Below are 15,424 nucleotides of genomic sequence, written 5' to 3' on the forward strand. Positions count from 1 at the left end.
AGTGGCTAGCCGATTGCGCTTTTCTGTCTTGATAGATTTTAAGAGACTAAAGAGTCTTTCTGTCTTGATCGAGAAAAGCATTTGTTACATGCATCATATTGAAAGGGTTTTTTGCCTGTATGTACTTTCTGGTGTTTAATCAAATTGTCGTATTCCGAAAAGCATTTGTTACATACATCACGGTTTTTCATCTATACGTAGTTTCACGCTTGTTCAAATGGTGAGATAAAGAAAAGCATTTGTTACATACATCACATTTAAACAGTTCTTCACCTGTATGTACTTTATGGTGGTTAATCAAATGGTTTGATTGGTAAAAGCCTTTTCTACACAGATCACATTTAAACGGTTTTTCACCTGTATGCACTCTCTCGTGCTTAATCAAATCACAAGATTGAGAAAAGCATTTGCTATATGCATTGCATTTAAATGGCTTCACACCTCTGTGCATTCCTTGGCACACAATTAACTCGCTTGATGTCGGAAAGCATTTGCTATATACATTGCATTTGAATGATTTTTCACTGATGGCAGCTGCTACTTCTTCTCTAACCTTCTCTCTCAACCTTTTCAGCACAACGATTGGTTTTGGGCCAAAGACTGTATGTTACTTAATCCATCAGATCTGTCCAAGGTAGAGCGTCTCCTCTCTACAGAAAAGAAACCGTTTTATTACAATTAAATAAAATTAAGAAAAGAGGTAGTATACGAAATATAAATGTAAACGTGAGATTTCAACAACTATTCCCTAATTGGGATCTATTTTACTTAATAGTTGTACATTAAATAAAAAAAAGAAACCTAATAACATCATGTTAGTTTCATTTCACATAGTAAGTAGAGTTGAGTTAAAAGAAAAATCTTCGTGATCACACTTGAAACTTCGAAGAGTCATACAGTGTTATATAAAAAAATATGATATGCTGCAATTGGTATTGCCAAGCTAATATCTTCTTCTATCCTTTAGTTCTAGTTAAATTTATATTAAGTTTAAAATTAGTTTTTTCTGATTTGAGCGAAAAGTGAACTTAATATACAAAGAATTATCCAGTAAGTCTCTTGACAATTCTAGACTTGGGCCACTTTCAAGCAAAGTGCTGGTTTTAGAAACTCATGAACAGCGGAAAAATATTATTTCATGGAACTTAATAGTGTTCATCAAACCGTAGTTTTAATAAAATTAGTGACCTATTACAATATAAATGACGAATTCATGGTTTTGCAAGCAAATAAAAAACTTGGAGACCAAGCTTTTAGAAAAGAAGTCGATATTAAGAAGTACCAAATTTTCTCAAAGGTATATTTATGAGATGATTTCAGCAAATCTCCCTTTTATGTTGTTTTTGGAATAGACCTGGGTTTTAAATGAAAATATATTCAGCTTTCTATTCATCAAACAAAAAGTATTTCATGGGCAGCACAGTAGTTTTGCCCATGAAAACAGCCGTCACAATGTATTGTTCTTTTTTTCATCAAGGCACTTATTGCAGCAAATATTCGGAAAACATCAGAGGGGGGCTCATTCGTTTGGAAATTTAAACTTTGTGTGTTCTATTTAAGAGTCAGAGGTGATTTGGACACAATCAGCCCTCCTCTCCCACAACTTTTTTCCCGAGACCTTCTATTTAAATGTTGAAACAATCATCTTATTTAGCATATTTTAAAGGCCCAATAAGCATGTTTCTGGAATTGAAATAACGGATGCTAGTAAGGGCCGAAAAACATTTATTTCGTTTTATATCTAGTTTTTTTTTTTAATGTTTAACCAGAACCTCAAAATACCTCTCTTGAATGCTCCCCCTTTCATTCCTTTTAATAAGTGAACATTAAGACGAGTTTTGAGGAAAAAATTGCCTAGTGAAATACCGTTTTTACTTAAATTCAAAGTTTGTCCAGCTTTATTAGATTAATTATAAATGCTACTTATGTTTAACCCAAAATTTTACAATAAAGAGTAAAATTTTGGAGGATTTCGAAAAAAGATGCTTCTGTTTTTTCAATTGTTTTTTTCAGTCTTTCGGGCAAGATTGTTCTGATTGTGTTCGATTTAATATAGTTGTTTACTTTTTTTGAAAACTTTTTTTGTGGAAAAAGTGTTTTTCAAACTAATTCATAATAAACAGCAATTCTCTGTTGAATACGACCACCGTATATAAATAATATAATATATTATATTTATATCCAGTAATTTCGACTAAACTAAATATTAGTGTCCACTTTGGCAACTAAATTCAAAACTGAGAACTCATTCCAACGATATGATGAAACATTTTCAACTTATTCTAAGGAAAACCAGCACTCTGGATTAAACAGATGTCGCCATTAGGATCACAAGCATTAAATACGATTTATTAGAACATTAGAAACAATTGAAAACCAATAAGCGACTTCGAATTTTTTCTGAGATTAACATTTATTACTGAAATTGATTAAAAACAAATTTTTGCACAAAATAAATTTTTCAAAGAAAAGTAAAGAACTCCATTAAACCAAAAATGAGCAAAAATCAAATCAAATAATCTACCAAGCGTGAAACTACCACAAATCAGCATCGATAAATAAATGAAACCCAAACCGAATAGAAATTACAAAAAATAACCAAGTCAAACTTAAAACGAGCAGAAATTAACATGAGTAGGGCTCAAAACCCCAATGCCTTCCCAAGGCAAATACATAATTTGCACTTTACTGAAAAAAATATAAATTTTTTTACTTTTATAACATTTTGGTTACTAAATATCACTATCAGTACATGTATATTAAACTGACAATGCACATTAATTTGTATTTTTTTTAAAATACAAATGCCCACCCACTCTCACGACCACCTTTTACTCAAACACATCCAATCAAAATTTTGAAATAGCCATCTTGTTCAACGTAGTTGAAAGTTCTGAGAATTTGGTCTTTGAGGATGACACCCTCCCTCCACATCCCTTAGGGCATGGGTTATAAGTTATACCCTGGGGGCATATAAGGTTTTCATAGAAAGCGTTGTCGTAGAAACTTCAACACGGCTCATTCGATTGGAAATTGAAATGACTAGTGCCCTTATTAATAGTCGAAAGTGATTGGAAGGCAACTAACACCCCTTCTACGCGCACCATTTATCCAAACACATCCAATCAAAATTTTGAGATAACCATTTTGTTCAACATAGTTGAAAGTTCTGAAAATTAGGTCTTATAGGAAGATAACCCCCTAAGAGCTCTTAGGGCAAGGGTTATAAGTTATACCCTGGGAGTAAATAAGGTTTTTATTGAACGCTTTGTCATAGAAACTTGATAAAGGGCGTATTCGACTGAAAATTCAAAGGGCTAGTGTTCTTTTTAATCAAAAATTCTTTTAAATGTTTTAAAATGAAAGTTCAAAATAGGGATAAAATACTTTTTAATAACAGTGTATAGAAATTCACAAAAATACCAGATATTTCGGTCACATATGCAGTGACCGTCATCTGTGGTAAAACTAAACTAAAACAATTTAAAACAAAAGTTTATATACGAAATCAATTAAAACTACATATTGTGTAATTCTCTAATTCTTTACAAAGCAATGGCGGAAGCTAGTTTCTTTGACCTTCTTGGATTCGTTCATTGGTGTTCAATGATATAACAATTGGACAAAGGTCAACTACATTGGGTGAATTGAACTTTACTCTGTCAGATTTTAATAAATTATCATAGATAGAATTCAGCCCAAAATCACCTCTATCCCGATTCAAAGCAATATTCTTGAATAAGATTTTCTTTATTTCAAGAGTTTCACGAAAATTTTGCTTTAAACCCCGATCCCTAGAAATCAAAGAGACATTCTCGAACAAAATAAATTGGTCTGTAAAATAGAAAATAAGTTCTGAAAGGGCTGAAGTAAAATCTTCAGACTTTGAATCTTGCTTTAAAGCCGAAGAAATATAATCTTTATACTGTAATTATCTCATTTCCAAACTCTGGTTAGTACGTCCCACATATGAGCTTCCGCAAGTACATGGGATATGAAAAACTCCACTTTGTTTCCCCAATGAAGTTAGATCCTTCCCAAAATTTAGATAACTACCCAAAGTATTATTACTGTTTAAAACTACCGTTAGACCAATACTCTATAAAATACTTTTAAGTTTTTCACTTGGCCCATATGGTAAGGAACAAAGAACATCCTTCTCCCGATTTGTCTCCAAGACTTCCTTAGAAATCTCTAGAAACCTTTTTCTTCTTTTTGAAAAAACCTGGTTAATTAACCCCTCTGGATCGATGTTGCTTATTAGTATTTTCATAGGCAGCGCGCTAGCGCTGCCTAAGTAAAGAACGATGTGGGCACAAGGTGTTTTTTTTTTTTTTTCTCCATACCCAAGGACTTCGTATAGAAGGCGTTGTCGTACTAAGTTCAAAAAGGGTTCATTCAATCGGAAATTAGAGTGGCTAGTGCCCTTTTTAATAGTCGAAAGTTATTGGAGGGCAACTAGCCCCCCCCCCACGCCCATCATTACCTCAAACGCAACCAATCAAAACTTTGAGATAGCCATTTTGTTTAGCGTAGTTGATTTCCAGATAGAAGATATGGTTTTCAGGAGTACACTCCCCCAAAACCCTCAGAGCCAGGGTTTTAAGTTATGGCCTGAGGGTATATAGAGTTTTTAAAGAAGGCGTTGTCGTAGAAACTTTTAAAAAAAGCTCATTCGATTCGAAATTCAAAGGGCTGGTGCCCTTTTTAATAGTCAAAAGTCATTGGAGGGCAACTAGCCCCCCCCCATGCCCATCATTCCCCCAAACTCATCCAATAAAAATTTTGGGATAGCCATTTTGTTCAGCGTAGTTGATTTCCGGATATAAAATGTTTTTGAGGAGGTCATTCCCCCACAACCCTCTGGGCAAGGGTTTTAAGTTATGTCCTGGAGGCATATAAGGTTTTATTAGAAGGCGTTGTCGCAGAAACTTCAAAACAGGCTCATTCGATTGGAAATTGGAGGTGCTACTACCCGTTCAAATAGCTATTCGGTATTGGAAGGCACTGAGCCCCCCCCACACCCATCATTTCTCCAAGCCTTTCAACTAAAAATTTTACGGCAACCATTGCCTACAGTATAGAGGTTTTTATGATAACAAATATGTTTTTTTGAAGAATACTCCCCAAATACCATCAGGGCAATGGTTTTAAGTTATGCCCTGGGAGCATATAAGGTTATTATAGAAGGCGTGGTAGTAGAAACTTCAAAACAGGCTCATTCGATTGGAAATTAGAGGGCAACTAACACCCCCCTCCACGCCCATCATTTCCCCAAACACATCCAATCAAAATTTTGAGATAGCCATTTTGTTCAGCGTAGTTGATTTCCAGATATAAAATATGTTTTTGAGGAGGATACTCCCCCAAGCCCTCAGGGTAAGGGTTTTAAGTTATGCCGTGGGGCATATAAAGTTTTCAAAGAAGGCGTTGTCGTAGAAGCTTCAAAAAAGCTCATTCGATTGGAAATTCAAAGGGCTAGTGCCCTTTTTAACAGTCGAAAGTGACTCGAGGGCAACTAGCCCCCCCCCCCCATGCCTATCATTCTCCCAAACACATCCAATAAAATTTTTTAGATAGCCATTTTATTCAGTATAGTGGATTCCCGGATATAAAATATATTTTTGAGGAGGAATCTCACCTACAGCAGTCAGGGCAAGGGTCATAAGTTACGCCCTGGTGTCATATAAGGTTTTTATTGAAATCACTGTTGTAGAAACTTGAAAAAGGGTTAATTCGATTTGAAATTCAAAGGGATAGTATCTTTTTTAATAGTCGAAAGTGATTTGAGGGCAACTAACCCCCCCCCCTCTCACGCCCACCTTTTCCTGAAACACATCCAATCAACATTTTTAGATAGCCATTTTATTCAACGTAGTTGAACGTTTTTAAAATTAGGTCTTAAAGGATGACAACCCCTCTCCCCACAGCCCTCAGGGTAAGGGTTGTAAGTTATGCCCTGGGGAATATAAAGTTCTTATTGAAAGTGTTGTCGTAGAAACTTCAGAAGGGCTCATTAAATTGGGAATTGAAAGGGCTAGTGCCTTTTTTAATAGTTTAAAGTGATTGGATAGTGACTAACGCACCTCTTACGCCCACCATTTTCCCAAACACATCCAATCAAGATTTTGAGATATCCACTTTGTTCAACGTAGTTGAAAGGTCTGGACATTAGGTCTCTTAAGGTGGTAGCCCCCTCAGAGCCCTCAGTGCAAGGGTTGTAAGTTACGCACTGGGGGCATATAAGGTTGATATAACAAGTTGTGGTATAAATCATAGGCAGCACAATCGCGCTGCCTAAGTAAAGAACAGTGAAACTCGAGAACGAGACAAGAAACGGGGACTAAGTAAAGAGGAGGACACTCCCTCACAACCCTCAGGGCAAGGGTTTTAAATTATGCCCTGGGGGCATATAAGAACGATGTTGGCACAAAGTATTATTTTGTAATTTTTTCCTTTAGAGCAGGGAACTTCGTATCGAAGAAGTTGTCGTAGAAACTTCGAAAAGCGCTCATTCAATTGGAAATTGGAGTGGCTTGTGCCCTTTTTAATAGTCGAAAGTGACTGGTAGGCAACTAACACCCCTCTCACGCCCACCATTTCCCCAAACACATCCAATCAAAATTTTGAGATAGCCATGTCGTTAACGTAGTTGAAAGTTCTGGATATTCGGTCTTAGAGGATGACAACCACCCTAACAGACTTTAGGGTAAGGATTGTAATTTATGCCCTGGAGGCACTTAAGGTGTTTATAAGGAGGCATATAAGGCCAGAACAAAATTTGCACTTTACTGAAAAAAACATAAATGTTTTTACTTTTATAACTTTAATAAATGAAATAATTTTAACATTTGGATTACTAAATATCAGTATATGTATATTAAACTGACAATGCACATTCATTTGTATTTTTTCAGTAAAGTGCAAATTTTGTTCTGGCCTTGGGAAGGCACAGGGGTTTTGTGCCCAACTTATGTTAATTTCTGCTCGTTTTGAGTTTGACTCGATTATTTATTGTAATTTCTGTTCGTCTTTGGTTTCATTTATTTATTGATGCTGATTTGTGGTAGTTTCATGCTTGGTAGATTATTTGATTTTATTTTTGTTAATGTTTTGTTGAATGGAGTTCTTTTCTTTTCTTTGAAAAACTTATTTTGTGGAAAAGGTTTTTTAAATTAATCTTGTAAAGGTCCATCAGAAATGTAAGCCGAAGCTGAGACTGGACCATTAATTGGATCACGTTTGCTAATTAGTTTGGTTAAAGTTGACCTGCTTTCAGTGTTGATTGTCTTCACTTTCTGTTATTGGGTTACTATAAGAAGACGTTAATGGGAATCAAATCCCTTTTCAGTACCTTCTTCTTCTTGTTCCACTTTCTGTTGCCTTTTTAAAGTTGGTCCTGAGCCAAAATAACGCAAGGAGCTCTGCCCTTTATCGGTTTTACAAGCCTGTTATAATCAAATAAAATTGATAGAAATTGTATTTCCAATCAAATATGAAAGCTGAACAAAACTGGTTTTTACAGAACTGGTTAAGGAACCGAAAATTTGGCCATCTTGCATCACCGAGCCTACGGACGCAGTCATTCTGAATAAATAACTTACAGAATATGTAGCAGCTGATGTGTTTGGGGGAATGATGGGCGTAAGGGGGGGGGGTGGCAGGTGAGCTGTAGCAGGTGAGCTGTCCCGGTCCTGCGACCACATGTGCATGCGCTGTTCCGCCTGAGGGGGGGATGTACCAAGCAGTCAAAAAGTAAAGATAGCCCATTTTTTTCCTAAGTCTTCAATAGGACATTTTTCTTCCAGCGATAAGGAAGACAATTTAATATTCGGTTAAATTTATAATACATATACACAATAAGTAATACATAAATCAACAATGCACATATATGAAAGAAACTTAAATTAAGTAGAGGACTCAGCTTTTACTAAGGCTGTCAGCATTGAGTTGCTGGAGACGACAGTAGCGCAATGGAAACCCGCTTTCAGGTAGGTGATAATGAGTTTAATAGGCTCGGGTTTTATTAACGGCTCACTACTAAAATGCATATCTCCCTTCGACTCCCGCTCCCGTCATAGGAGACTAAATCTCGCGGTTGAACTATGTACTATTCTAACAGCCTCGTACATCGTGTCATTCAGTTGCATGTGATTTGAAAATGACGTCTTAGAAAATTAAAAACCCGTTAATTTGCCATTGTTTAAACCTAATACAGGAAAATTACAACCCCCTTCATTGAACAGCAAGAGAAAATCAAATGGGCAGCAGTGATATCTTATTTAAAAAATCTTATTTTTCTTCGTCACTATTGAGGCACTGGAACATCATAAAAAGCTGTTTAAGGAATCATAAAATCTAATTCTTACGTCTTATCATTTTTATCAAATATTAGAATAAATAAAGCCGTCATAAGAAGTCACATGGCAAACTAAAAGCTCAATTTGGGTAAAATCTATGGAATGGAAAGGCTTGGCCAAAAAGATGAACATCATAGAGAGCTAGTCATGGGCTCAATTATAAACGAATTCTTATATTTAATTACTCTTTATCAATTTTGCGTAATAGGCAATCATTAAATACCACATAACACTTAAAAAATTTCACCTTTTAGGGAAAAATGTTAAAACACCATAAAGATGGCAGTGATTTATGTTTGGAAAGAACAACGAATTAGGAAATGAACAGAATATTTGAGTATTCTGTCTTATTCCTATTCTATCAGTAACTTTAATGGAAACTTCCGGGGACAGATATAGAACCTAAAATATGCTGAATATGCTTCACACCCCCATCTTTTGAGTGTCGCATAACATCCGTAAACTTTTTTGTTTTCAAACCTATGCCTTTTTTTCTAATAAGTACTATCTAATCCTATCTATTATATAATCAACAAAACAAAAAATCAACTTACCTAACTATTCTTAACAACTTACTTAACAAATAAAAAATCAACCTAAAATATGCTGAATATGCTTCACACCCCCATCTTTTGAGTCTCGCACAACATCTGTAAACTTCTTTTGTTTTCAAACCTATAACTTTTTTTTTTATAAATACCACTACCCATTTGTTATATAATCAACTAAACAAAAAATCCACTTAGAACAATTTTTTACAGTTTCAATAAAACACCAAGGAAATTTAGAGAGGAAACAGGACATTTGATAAGATAGGAATTTGTAAAGACTGAAAAATATTGCTGGTGTTGGCAAAAAAAAAAAATATTGTCGAATTTTCCGAGAAAATTCGGAACAGAATCATCAGAGTTTTCAGACATCTTCAAGACACATTTAGGATTGTCTTTTTCATAAGTTTTCCAACACCCCTTTCCCCACATGTGGTTTTAGAGGAGAGGTGTTGAGGGGGCTCTCACCCATGGTTCAGAAATTTTAGGGGCACAAATTTGAAATAAATAATTCAACATTTTTAATCATTTTATAGTTTATAAAATCTTATTTTTATAAAAATAAAGCACAGGTCTTAGTTGACAGTAAATTACTTGCTTACTATGATACTTGTATAACAATTCTTAATACTTTCTGTAATTATAAACAACTTAAAGAGGCCAGAACCGCCACTGTGTTCCCTGATAGATAGCCCATGTCTAATGACTATCCCGATTTGAATCCTCTAATCCCTCTTCCCAATAAACATTCTGCTTATATTGTTAGAAAACCATCAGAGACTCAATTGAAAAAAAAAAATATGAACAGAAATTTTTACAGACATTAAAAGGGCTGCCCCCTCCTCAACAACTTGCTTTATACGCTAAAGTTTGTTTTTTGTCTTAATTCCTTAATAACGATTCGTGAGACAAGAAGGTTGTTTAGTTAGATCAATAAGATTTTTTTAATCTAAAAAAACTTACAAGTTAAAATAAAACGAAGAATCCAGACTTTGGCTTCATATTTACGTTTTTGCCAAAATTTTACAACAATAGTATACGCCGTTTTGAAAATCTGGACAAACATTGTTTATTATGATTTAGTTAGCAGGTCTTCCATGAAATTAGCATCTTCTCGTCCTCCTGTCTCCATGACAATAAAACTTAGTATGTTTCCTAATTATCTGCATCTATGCTATTTTGACAACTTGTACACAGTTACACTCTTTTTTTTTTGTTCAATTGTAAGAGCATCAAGTATTAATACTAGTAGTTCTGAAAGTTTTAACATAATACCCTTAGTTATCTATGAGATATTGCTGATACATTATATTGAAAACGACCACAAACATGGTGCTTTTGATTCAGTTCTAAAGCAACATAAGCTTCCGTGAAAGTTTCTACTTCATACCCTATCCTTCTCCTCCTATCCCGCCTGGATTTCTTGACAACTTGTACACATTTCAGCTACTTTGATTTACTTCAATTGTTGCAGTGACTCTAGCACTAGTAAATTGGATAGCCCTAGGAGTTTAACCTTAAGCTGTTACTGGCAGAGGCGCCATTTCAGCCAAACCTTAGGGTGGGCAAGCAATCGACATGGGCCCCAAAGCAGGCTTGTATAAAAAAAAAATTGCCTCTAGCTTAATCCGAAAAAAAAACTGCCTTCCGTGGGAGTTTCCGTAAAAATTAAGGAAATTGTCTCAATTGCTTTGCCTTTCCTTCTTTCGCTCTTATGCCATAGGTTCGGAAAAGGCCAGATACCTGAAGAAAGCGGAAATGGTATGTGCGATGTTAAAAACAGCCGTTTGGGAATCTTCCACTTTTCCGAACCTATAACTTGACGAAAGTCGAACCTCTGTAGAAACTCACGCTTTGACTAAAGTATATTCTGTAGCCGAATTCTTCAGCTCGCTGTTTACAGTAAATACTTTAGTCCAAGTTGGAGTCACGCTCCGGCTATGAAGATGTAAAACTTTGCTCGATCAAGTATATTTACAAAGTCAAAAGATACAACAAAATTTTGAAACAGATCAGTGAACACTAAAGGCAACAAGGGGAGCCGTCGTGGTTTCATCTTCGCAAAGTCGTCAACAAGCTGGTCGAAATCCAACTTTTTAACTAAATCCTTCTCTGCAAAGATCAAAAACAGGTGACTAAGACGATCGTCTCCTGTGGTCGAGCGCAGATAGTTCTTCACTATTTCCAGCCCAGAAAACAAGCGTTCATTGCTGGCTGTCGTGACAGGAAGTGTGGCAGCAGTATGAAGAACTTTGATAATTTCTGAATAGGCCAGTGGAAGTGTCTCGATATTATCGATGACGTCCATGAAGTTCTTGCCTCCTCCTCGAGCAAAAACCGCTTGGCAATATCAGCTTGGGCCTCAAGAAGAATCTGGCCAATGTCCATTTGAGAATAAAGTTCAGAGAATTGCTTGAGGAGCCCTGCATCCATGAACTTGGTAGAGCTGGGGTCCAGAGCTTTGAGTGTACTGAGCACTGGAAGGTTATCTGTAAACCGTCTGTCGAATCCCGCAATCAGACGATCTACAGTCTCCAGGTATTCTCTTTTCAGTTCTTCCGCTAGAGTTGGAGCTCAAATGTCGGATTCAACGAAGTTTTTTCCTAACGTCGAAGTGGTCATGAATTCTTTCAGGTGTTTGATAATTTTTTGGGTTCTTCAAGGTCGTTCCTTCTGACCTGCAGAGGAGGATCCGGTAGCGGGTCCATTCACGTCAGGTACCTCAATTTCAAGACCTTCAGCAAACTCTTTTGCCTTCTCCAAAAGCGATACAAATGAAGCGTCAGAGCACAGTTCAGCTGTTTCCTTCCTTGTTGCTTGAATCAAGGTGCGGGACCTAGATATTACCAGATGAACTGCCTGAAGCTGCTCAGAAAGTGAGTTTGTCATCCTCAGAATTGCTTCCATATAGAGCAACTGGAATATAACTGTGAAAGATTCGATTTTTCTCTGGAGCCCAGCTGCTTCTGCTCGAGCTTCACTATCAGCTCCCTCTCTGACTGCAGACAGTACAGCCAGAACACATTCATATCGGAGTCTTATCTTCGATATTGATCGATACCAGTATGACCATCTTGTCGCAGCACTCCTTTCTAATTCCAGGACTGGCAGTTGAGTAGCCTTTTGGGACTCGACAAAAAGCTGATGTCTGGTGTTGCTGTTGGAAATGAACGTGTATAAATTTTGGACTAACAAAAAAAAATGTCCCAACAGTCCCAACACCTTCAACGCAGTTTGCAGTGACCAAATTTAGTCTTTGCGCATGGCAATGAATGTATATTGCTTGTGGCGCTTTCGCTCTCAGTCGCGCTTGAACCCCAGAGAAGGGCCCGCTCATCACGCTTGCTCCGTCGTAGCACTGAGAAACACAATAGTTCCAGTCGAGACTAAGTTTAGCACTGTGTCGTGTATGAAGCTGGCTAAACTCTCAGCATCCAGGCTTTTCATATGGTAGCATCCTATTGGTCTTTCTCGTACTTTTCTCCGTCGAAGTACCTCTGAAGAATGGCGAGCTGTTCTTTCTTCGAATTATCTTTTGTCTCGTCGACAAGAACAGCAAAGTATTTGGCACGCTTAACTTCTTGCACTATTGTAGACCGAAGTCTTAGCAATCATTCGGTGATGAATGACCTTTTTTTTATGAAAGTAATTTGTTTTACGTAATAATTTTGGAAAATGTGTCCACTTTATGTCCCAAATGTCTAAAATGTGTCCATTTTTGCCCTATTACTTCATTATGTCTAGGCAAATAGCAATATATCCCTTGGACATAAAATATATCCAGTTTGCAACCCTGTGTAGGACCCAGTTGTACTAGTATTCTCAGTATTATCTAAGTGAATCTACATATAAATGTAATAGTTTCAAAATTTTGACTAATTGCTATTTGTAATTTTGTTCCTGTATATTTTGTAAAAGAAAAAAAAAGGCCTTTTTGGGAGGAAGCTTGGGCCCCCAGAAAAATTAGGGTGGGCAATGGCCCCCCCCACCCAATGTCGCCCCTGGTTACTGGGATATTGTTAAAACACCCTTTGATAATCTAAGTATACGCAAAGTTTTTTTTTTCAGTTCAACACATCCTCTACCCTTTCTAAAACCACACTATTCTTCTCCCATAACTTTGGCTACCGCATTTCTCAGTCAAAAAAGTATCATATTACTATGTAATTTGCTACCCAAAGAGACCAGGCTAATGCCTCGATGATTACCACACTTACTCTCATCACATTTCTTAAACAAAAGTTTAGTTAGGGTTTTCCTAAAATCGCTAGATACTTCTCCTTTTTCAAATATCATATTCATAATCATCTCTAACTTATTTCTAACCTTAGAGCTACCATATTTAAGAAACTCATTTACCAAACTTTCATTACCTGGAACCTTATTATTTTTTAATCCTTTTACTGCTGTCGCTAGTTCTTCCTCACAACACAAATATTCCTTCACATCCAAGGTATCACAATTTTTTTCATTTACCTCTATATCTTTTCCTTTAACTCTATTATGGTTTGGCGCATTCTCAATATATTCTGCCCATCTCTCTTTAGCTCTTTCCTTATCACTGATTGTGGACCCGTTCCTATTTTTAACTAGGACAAGTCTGGATTGACAACTTCCTCTCAACTTATCAATGTGCCTGTACAATACTTTATTATTATGCCATCTAGCTGCATCTTCCAGATCCGCGGCAATTTTTTCCTTGGCCTCCACTTCACACCTCCTTATTGTATATTTTAATGCTTTCTCCACTTTCTTTACATTTATTTTGTTTTCAGGGGATCTATTACTCAGATAATTCTTGTACAAGTCCCTTCTCCTCTCTATTAAACATAAAGCTTTTTCACCAATATTCCTTGCTGCGTTCCTAACTTTCTCCCTAAGACCCCATCAGCAACTTCAAAATTGATTATTGGCATAATCACTAAGGAGTTACAGTTTTCATATTCTGCCTGTATGTTCTAGTTTAACATCCCCTCTTCATACCCTGATAGTTTCAACTTAATACTTTAAGGTCATTCGATATCTAAAAAAATAGGCTATTTTGAACATAACAAGCGTTGTTGGCTTGTGTCGACTGAATATTCAGAATTGACTGGGCGGTCTTGCCATAACTTGTATAACTTTCCTAAAAGATCCGGATAAACGACACATCACTAAAAGCTGACACCAACTTTCCCAAAAATCTTGGAAAAAACATTTTAATTCCCCATTTTCGGGCCAGAGATAGGGATATTAATACCTAATGATACTAGTGCATTAAACGTACTCTTATATACTGTATATGGAATGTCAAACTGGAGATGCTACAGATACCGGGACAGATACCCGCCAGACTGGTTATTTCAACAGACCGCTATTAGGAAGTGGAATCCAGAGTGGTTTTCATTGCGTTTACGATATTTAAACTGTCGTTTTTTGGGGGGTGGGGGGGGGGAAGGTACCTAGGTTGGGCTAGGTTAGGTATTTAATATATTAAATGCTTTACCCCCCCCCGCCCCCTAATGTGCAAATATATAGCCCAAATTTGTTTCTAAATTATTATATATTCATGCTATTTTATTTTATTTCATTAGCATTAACCAAACTTGACTTCTTTAGCAGTATATGAGTGCGTTTAATGCACCAGTACCAACTTAATTAAACTTTCATTATTAGAAAGCTTGAATATTGCTTTTGATTGAATGGAGCAGAATTTTCTTCTTCTTAAAGTTCAAAAATGGACAGCCCCTAAAAATATTCTTGTCTACAGGCTTGGAAAAAAATAAAAGTCTGCTCAAATAAAGTCTCATTGAATAATTTGCTAGCTTTGGAAGTCTACTGTTGTATTAAGCTCCTTGGTTTTTATTTTAGTTTTTGGAAACACGTTATTTATGCTGTACGTAAATTAGTTGCTAAACAATTGGTAAGATCTTATAGATTTCCACTGTTTTAAACTACTTTTCATTAGCTTTTCAAACTATTAACACATCTAAGATCCCCTATCAACTTATACCAAAGTTGCTTCGAACGCTTCCTGTGCTGCTAAAAAAATTTTCTTTAAGACTGTCACTTTACTCTGAGACCATTTGTCTTTGAGACTCTCAGCCAACACTGATACTTGCAAAGTGACATTTTGGGAATCAAACGCCCTTAAGCTGTTTCTAAGAACTGCTGGTACGTCCTGTTGATAACCTGCTTGCATATAATGTGTTTTGTTTTACTCCAACATTCTCCTCAACAGTCCTCAAAATACATTATTACAGTAGCAATCTTAAGATTCATCCCGGGGCAAAATTCTGCTTTTTTTTTCTCTGTGTACTTTCATAGAATCATTCTGTATTTGTGCAGCTTATACTAATTAAAAAGCTTTTATAAAAATTGTTCTCAATTGCAGGTACCTCACGAGAAGAAGCGGAAAGGGAAGACCCCAGGTATATATTTCATTTCATTTTAAATAATGTATTTTTGTCGAAAAAATTACAACAATTTTCTAACTTCAAACAGTTCGTGGTAACGTAGATAATTTCTGAGACAACA

General features: G+C 36.2%; 1 protein-coding gene across 4 annotated transcripts in view; it reads left to right on the forward strand.

Annotated features, from left to right (window-relative positions):
* Nucleotides 1-15,424, forward strand: part of LOC148940154 (poly(A) RNA polymerase GLD2-B-like) — a 610,602-nt gene that overhangs the window by 22,665 nt on the left and 572,513 nt on the right. For all 4 annotated transcript variants that reach the window (XM_089105760.1, XM_089105757.1, XM_089105754.1 and 1 more), the window contains one exon: nt 15,282-15,318. The gene's annotated coding sequence lies outside the window, so the exon portion shown is untranslated. The remainder of the gene's footprint in view (nt 1-15,281; nt 15,319-15,424) is intronic.

This window comes from Artemia sp. Qi Xiang Cuo, chromosome 20 (assembly GCF_049724085.1).
Source record: "Artemia sp. Qi Xiang Cuo chromosome 20, ASM4972408v1, whole genome shotgun sequence".
Taxonomy (NCBI): domain Eukaryota; kingdom Metazoa; phylum Arthropoda; class Branchiopoda; order Anostraca; family Artemiidae; genus Artemia; species Artemia sp. Qi Xiang Cuo.